A 7,740-nucleotide genomic window follows, 5' to 3' on the forward strand; every position below is an offset into this window, starting at 1 on the left:
ATTGTGCAGGTTTTCTCAAGAAAATACACGTAATGTGAGCAGATTTTAACAAAAAACACGTCCAATGACCCCAATATGCACAATCGTTATCAGATATGGCCCCAATATGCACAATCGTTATCAGATATGGCCCCAATATGCACAATCGTTATCAGATATGGCCCCAATATGCACAATCGTTATCAGATATAGCCCCAATATGCACAATCGGTAGCAGATATGACCCCAATATGCACAATCGTTAGCAGATATGACCCCAATATGCACAATCGTTATCAGATATGGCCCCAATATGCACAATCGTTATCAGATATGGCCCCAATATGCACAATCGGTAGCAGATATGGTCCCAATATGCACAATCGGTAGCAGATATGGTCCCAATATGCACAATCGGTAGCAGATATGGTCCCAATATGCACAATCGGTGGCAGATATGGTCCCAATATGCACAATCGGTGGCAGATATGGTCCCAATATGCACAATCGGTGGCAGATATGGTCCCAATATGCACAATCGGTGGCAGATATGGTCCCAATATGCACAATCGGTGGCAGATATGGTCCCAATATGCACAATCGGTGGCAGATATGGTCCCAATATGCACAATCGGTGGCAGATATGGTCCCAATATGCACAATCGGTGGCAGATATGGTCCCAATATGCACAATCGGTGGCAGATATGGTCCCAATATGCACAATCGGTGGCAGATATGGTCCCAATATGCACAATCGGTAGCAGATATGGCCCCAATATGCACAATCGGTAGCAGATATGACCCCAATATGCACAATCGGTAGCAGATATGACCCCAATATGCACAATCGGTAGCAGATATGACCCCAATATGCACAATCGGTAGCAGATATGACCCCAATATGCACAATCGGTAGCAGATATGACCCCAATATGCACAATCGGTAGCAGATATGACCCCAATATGCACAATCGGTAGCAGATATGACCCCAATATGCACAATCGGTAGCAGATATGACCCCAATATGCACAATCGGTAGCAGAAATGACCCCAATATGCACAATCGGTAGCAGAAATGACCCCAATATGCACAATCGGTAGCAGAAATGACCCCAATATGCACAATCGGTAGCAGAAATGACCCCAACATGCACAATCGGTAGCAGATATCGCCCCAATATGCACAATCCGTAGCAGATATGACCCCAATATGCACAATCCGTAGCAGATATGACCCCAATATGCACAATCCGTGGCAGATATGACCCCAATATGCACAATCCGTGGCAGATATGACCCCAATATGCACAATCCGTGGCAGATATGACCCCAATATGCACAATCCGTGGCAGATATGACCCCAATATGCACAATCCGTAGCAGATATGACCCCAATATGCACAATCCGCATCACCTGAAAAAGAAAAGAAAAACCCATTTACTCACCTACAGCCAGAAGACCTTCTTTCCCGACCTCCCGTCCCGAGTCCCGACCTCATTGTGGCGCGCAGCGCCCGCGCGCCCACGATCCTCTTCCTTCCCGACGTCACGACGAGACTTCCTGCCTGCATGCAGAGAGCAGGGCTACGGGAAAATGGCCGCCCGAAGTCTGCAGAACAGGGCTCCGGGCGGCCATCTTACCGTAGCCCTGCCTGCTGCTCCGTGCTGCCGGTGTGTGAACTGACTTGGCGTCTTTTAGACGCCTGAAGTCAGTTCACTCCAGGGGGTGCTTTGGGGGTGCTTGGACAATTCTAGGGGGTGCTCGAGCACCCCCAAGCACCCCCCTGGCGCCGCCACTGCCAGTATAGCTAGTATAGTGCCCAGTATAGCTAGTATAGTTGCCCCAGTATGGCTAGTATAGTGCCCATATAGCTAGTATAGTGCCCAGTATAGCTAGTATAGTGCACCAGTATGGCTAGTATAGTGCCCCAGTATGGCTAGTATAGTGCCCCAGTATGGCTAGTATAGTGCCCACTATAGCGCCATAGTATGGGTGGGTAGGTAGGCAGGTAGGTAGTGCCCCCCCCGCGTGGCTGCCGCTCCTGTTGCCTTATGAGCGGGCGGCCGCTTCCTTTCGTATAGTCCCCCAGGCGCCGCTCTCCTCTTATCAGCATCTCCTATTTCAGCAGCACGTCTTGCGGCTGCTGTAAGGAGGGGAGGAAGTACAGCGGTTCCCATGTTAACGGCGATCGCCGCTACAGGAAGCCGCTGCCCTGCTTCCTTCCCTCCTTACAGCAGCCGCAAGACGCGCTGCTGTAATACGAGATGCTGATAAGAGGAGAGCGGCGCCTGGGGGACTATACGAAAGGAAGCGGCCGCCCGCTCATAAGGTAACAGGAGCAGCGGCCGCAGGGGGGAGGGGCGAGAGGCCAGACCCGCTGCGGCCCGGTGGTTGAGGACCCCTGCTGTAGATGCTTCCCACACCGTCCTCCAGACACCAGTTGCCACTCAGGGACCCTAAAAGAAATGCAACAAGAGCTTGTCAGATTTCTGATGGTGTAATTTTGTGCCAAGTTGCCAACTGTAGCTGTTAAAAGCAAGGCCTCCATACAGGCTACTGTTACCAAAATTGCTTCCTATGTTAAGGGGAATACCCCAGAATAGTAGGAATAAGTACAAAAATACATGTATTTTAATAAAAATATCTTTCTTTGAGAAAATTGATTTTAAAAATGCAACGGAAAAATGTTTTTTGAACACTGAAAAACAACAGTTTAAAAAAAGGTTTTCCTTTGAATTTTTTTAAAATCACGTTTCTTCCAGAAATTTCACAATACGATTGAAAATTATGATCATGCGAAATTTGTGCTCATCATTCACTACTTTAATAATATAGCAAATGAATGGTTTGTTAGCAGAAAATGTGTAGCGGGGTTATAATGTAAGCTTTTTAAAAATTGAAGTTAAGTGCATGTAAACTTCTGATCTCCAATATATATATATATATATATACACAACTAGCTGATGACCCAGCGTTGCCCGAGTGTGTATTTGGCTGGTTTTGCCTACGCCCACTTTTTCTAACCCTAACACACAAACACTCAATCACTCAATGACCTACTCAGGGCCGTGTTGGGGGGGCAGGAGGGGTCGCAGCATGAGGGGAGAGCATGGTCACACATCAGCGGGGATGGGGGGGACACTACCCCCCCCCCCCCCCCCCCCCCAGCTCTGAAGACATAACAACAATATGAATGCCCATAGGCATTCATTGGAGTCAGTTTTTCTGCATCCATTTTGCATCCAATCTGCGTCCAATCTGCGTGTAGTGGAAAAAGGCCCCAACTGTACATGATTTCTGTGCAAGCTTTCGAAACTTTAAGATTCTTCTTCAGGCATATTTCAGTGCTGGATCAGATCCATACAGCTCTGAAACATTCCTGAAGAAGAAACTTAAAGTTTTGAAAGCTTGCAAAGCAATCTTGTACAGTTAGTTATTAAAGGGATCACCTAAACAACTTTTGTCTTTGGATTCTCTCCATGAATAATACCAGAGACCACACACAACTGGCTCCTCCGTCCCCCCTCACCTCAGGCTCTCCTCTTAGCGCTCCCCCTCCAGCATGTATTAGTGGCAGCAGGCGGCGGGCAGGACACATACCTCCATCCACTGCGGAGGTCTCCGATCTCTAAGTGGTTCATGCTACTTCCTGCTTAAACAGGAAGTAGTGTCAGACACTTAGTGAGCGGAACCTCTGGCAGTGGATGGAGGTATGTGTTGCTTGCTGCCACCGCTGCCAGTGATAGATGCTGGAGGGGGAGCACTGAGAGGAGAGCCCAAGGTGAGGGGGGGGGGCAATCCCCCTCCCCCCGCTGATGTGTGGCCATGCTCTCCCCTCATGCTGTGACCTCTCCTGCCCCCCCAAAACGGCCCTGAGCAGGCACCAGAGGGGCCCCGTGCTTTCCCCCCTCACGGGTGCCAGGGCTGCATCCCCTATTGTTACGGGCACCCGGTGACTTCTAGTTATGCCCCTGGTTCTTTGGCATCAACAAATCTGATTGACTGTTTGTGGCTTCACCCCCATTTCTTAATTTGAACCCCAGTCAGCCAATGACAAACTGCCCGGGATTAAAACCATTGAACCAGCCCTGCAAGGCGAGATCGCTGACTATGTGTGTGTATTGAACTTAGTGGACAAATGTCCCCTTGCATCTGAAGCCATTATGTAAGTACAGTGCGTAATATATATTATGTGTCTTTCTGTTTCTTAGCGTTGGGGGCTGGGAGGGTTCAGGAAAGAGGCGTCAGCGCCCTCCTCTCCTCCTTTGTTTCTCGCAAATGGTGACAGAATGTCCCAGTTTACCAATATGTGTCTTCTAAAGGAAATAATTATTCCAATTAAGTCAAAACAACCTGCATTGTTTAGCAGTGAAAAGAGAAAATTACCCCCCCTCCCCCCACATGCACTTTTCTCCGAGTTCTGGTAATTGTTGTATTAAGCATATTTGTAGTCACATAAGGCTTCAGAGAATGAAGGGAGATATAATTCAAGGTAATTTTAATATCTGCGGCGTGTATTTGGGACGCCGGGGCAGCGATATTCCTTGAAGATATTACAGCCATGGTGAAATGTAATCAAGAACCTATATGAGAATAAACGCCATGACTCAGTGTCACCTATATTGCATAATTACTATCTGTCACCACGGAGGGAGTCAGCACTGTGTGTGATGATTCAATGGTGAAAAATGACATTCAAAGGATACAAATACGGTACTGACCCAAATCTGCTCCTCCTCCCTCCGCCCCCCAAGAGTTCAATGATTTGCCCATAACCCATTAACCCTTAAAGAGACACTGAAGCGGTAAAAAAAATATGATATAATGAATTGGTTGTGTAGTACAGCTAAGAAATAAAGCATTAGGAGCAGAGACATAAGTCTAATATTTGTTTCCAGTACAGGAAGCTTTAAGGGGCCCATACACCTAACGATTTTCCCTCCGATATACAGTAGATTCGATCACTGTGATCAAATATGCTATGAAATCGTTGCGCAAATGCTGACAGAACGATCGATTTCCGACCGAAATCAATAGTTCCCGTCAATTCCCGCCGAGCCGTCCGTGCGGAAGATTTTGCTCGATCGCCGGCGGGTCGGGAGTGAGTCGATTGTGGCGTTCAAATGCCCGAGGACCGACTCTAGCGGCAATACATTACCTGCTCCGCCGGCGCGAGTCCCTTGGTCTCCGCTGTCTTCTGCTCCGCTGGGCTCCAGGTTCTGGCTGACTTCACTTCCTGTCCCGGCAGGAAGTTAAAACAGTAGAACGCCCTCTACTGTTTAAACTTCCCCCAGCAGGAAGTACAGTGAAGCTGGAGCCGAGCGCGGAGAAGAAGACAGAGGAGACCGGGGGACTCGCGCCGGCCGGAACAGATAATGTATGCGGGGGGAGGGGGGGGCGGCAGAGGCACCTCCACAGATTGTGATCGGTTTCATGCTGAAATCGATTAACAATCTGTTTGCAGTAAAGGTAGCCATACGATCCCTCTCTGATCAGATTCGATCAGAGAGGGATTTATCTGTTGGTCGATCTGATGGCAAATCGACCAGTGTATGGCCACCTTTAAGAAACTCCAGTTGTTATCTATGCAAATAGTTATTGAGCTCTGCGACTAGTGGAGAGCTCTGACTTCTGATTAGGTTATCTCAACTGTATTGTGTTTTTCTTTTGCAGAGAACAGTTCAGGACAGGTCAAAAGTTCACTGCCTGTTTTGAAAAAACTTTTAGAATGCTGAGTAATGTGTAAACTGCAAATATTAGAGAATGATGCAATGTCATAAAAAAGCTGTATAACTGAAAATAAAAATATGAGAATATTTTTTTTTTTTGCTACCAATGTTCTAGTAATTATCCCTACTACACAACCAATTCATGATATCATAATTTTTTTTCGCTTAAGTGTCTCTTTTTTTTTTATTATTATTTAGTATTTATATAGCGCCGACATATTACGCAGCGCTGTACAGTGTATATATACATATATCTTGTCACTAACTGTCCCTCAAAGGAGCTCACAATCTAATCCCTACCATTGCCATATGTCTATATTATGTAGTGTAAGTACTATAGTCTAGGGCCAATTTTAGGGGGAGCCAATTAACTTATCCGTATGTTTTTGGAATGTGGGAGGAAACCGGAGTGCCCGAAGGAAACCCACGCAGACATGGAGAGAACATACAAACTCTTTGCAGATAGTGCCCTGGCTGGGATTCGAACCAGGGACCCAGCGCTGCAAGGCGAGAGAGCTAACCTCTAAGTGTCTCTTTAACCACTTTGTCCTCCTTGACGTATTTAAACGTCAAGGAGGACATGCGTGCTCCCATGCGCTCCCGCGGCCGATTAAGCGCGTGCACGCGCGCTCCCGGCCGCGGACTCGGTAGCCCAGAAATCAGTGAATCGGGCTATGGTGCCCGATCACTGATTCCTCTCCCCTGCAGGAAAAGCGACAGCTTCTCTCGGAAGCTTCGCATTTTCTGAATCCTATGTCCCTCTAAGCGTACATTGTACGCTTAGAGTGACGCAATGTAAACAAACTCAAGGTTGCCATCTTGTGGCCAAAAAGTAAACCTACAACTGAAAGTAAAAAAAAAATAAAATGGACTTATATTTCCCTAAATCAAACACCATTTACATCCTACCCTCCCAAAAATACACACATAAAATGTTTAATAAAAAAAACCAAAAAACATTACAATAAAAAAAATAAAAAACACATAAATATTTACCTAAGGGTCTAAACTTTGTAAATATCTATGTAAAGATGAAATATTTCTTTTTTTTTTTATATAGGCTTGTAAATAGTGATGGATGCAAAACGGAAAAAATGCTCTTCTATTTCCAAATAAAATACAATTGTGATAGGGACATAATTTAAATGGTGAAATAACTGGGACAGATGGGCAAATACAATACGTGTGTTTTAATTATGGAGGCATGTATTATTTTAAAACTATAATGGCCAAAAACTGAGAAATAATGAATTTTTAAAGTTTTTTTCTTATTCTTCCTGTTAAAATGCATTTACAGTAAAGTGGCTCTTAGCAAAATGTACCCCCTAAAGAAAGCCTAATTGGTGGCGGGAAAAACAAGATATAGATCAGTTCATTGTGAGAAGTAGTGATGAAGTTATAAGCTAATAAATGGGAGGTGAACAATGCTCGGATGCATCAAGTGAAAACGACTGAGAGCTTAAGTGGTAAAGGACAACCGAGGTGACATGTGACATGATGAGATAGACATGTGTATGTACAGTGCCAAGTACACTAATAACTATGCTGTGTTCCTTTTTTTCTTTCTCTGCCTGAAAGAGTTAAACTTCAGGTATGCAAGTGACAGTTTCTGTCCAGGTCGGGACTGGGTCAGACTATAGTGTAACGCTCACTGATATGTATTCACAGCTATAAAACACTTTCCTGTCAGTAAATGGCTTCTGACAGGAAAGAAATTAAAATGGGCCAATAATTCATAGATTTGAGCACTAGCATACTTCAGTGAAGGTGTCACTGAGCAGAGACAATGAAACAGTAAAAACTTAAAAACTAGATTTAAATATAAAATAAAACTGTGGAGTATGTAAACAAGTCATTTTTTAGGAGAAGGAGGGTAGATACAATTGTTTTTCTCATCAGTTTATTTTCACCTTGGATGTCTTTAAGCCATGGCTGTGAGCCATGTCTGAGTGTTATTGAGAAGTATAATAAATGCTCGGTAATAATCGATGTTATAATAAGCAGCCTTATCTCTGGAAATCCCCTCATT

This window comes from Hyperolius riggenbachi, chromosome 5 (genome assembly GCF_040937935.1).
Source record: "Hyperolius riggenbachi isolate aHypRig1 chromosome 5, aHypRig1.pri, whole genome shotgun sequence".
Taxonomy (NCBI): domain Eukaryota; kingdom Metazoa; phylum Chordata; class Amphibia; order Anura; family Hyperoliidae; genus Hyperolius; species Hyperolius riggenbachi.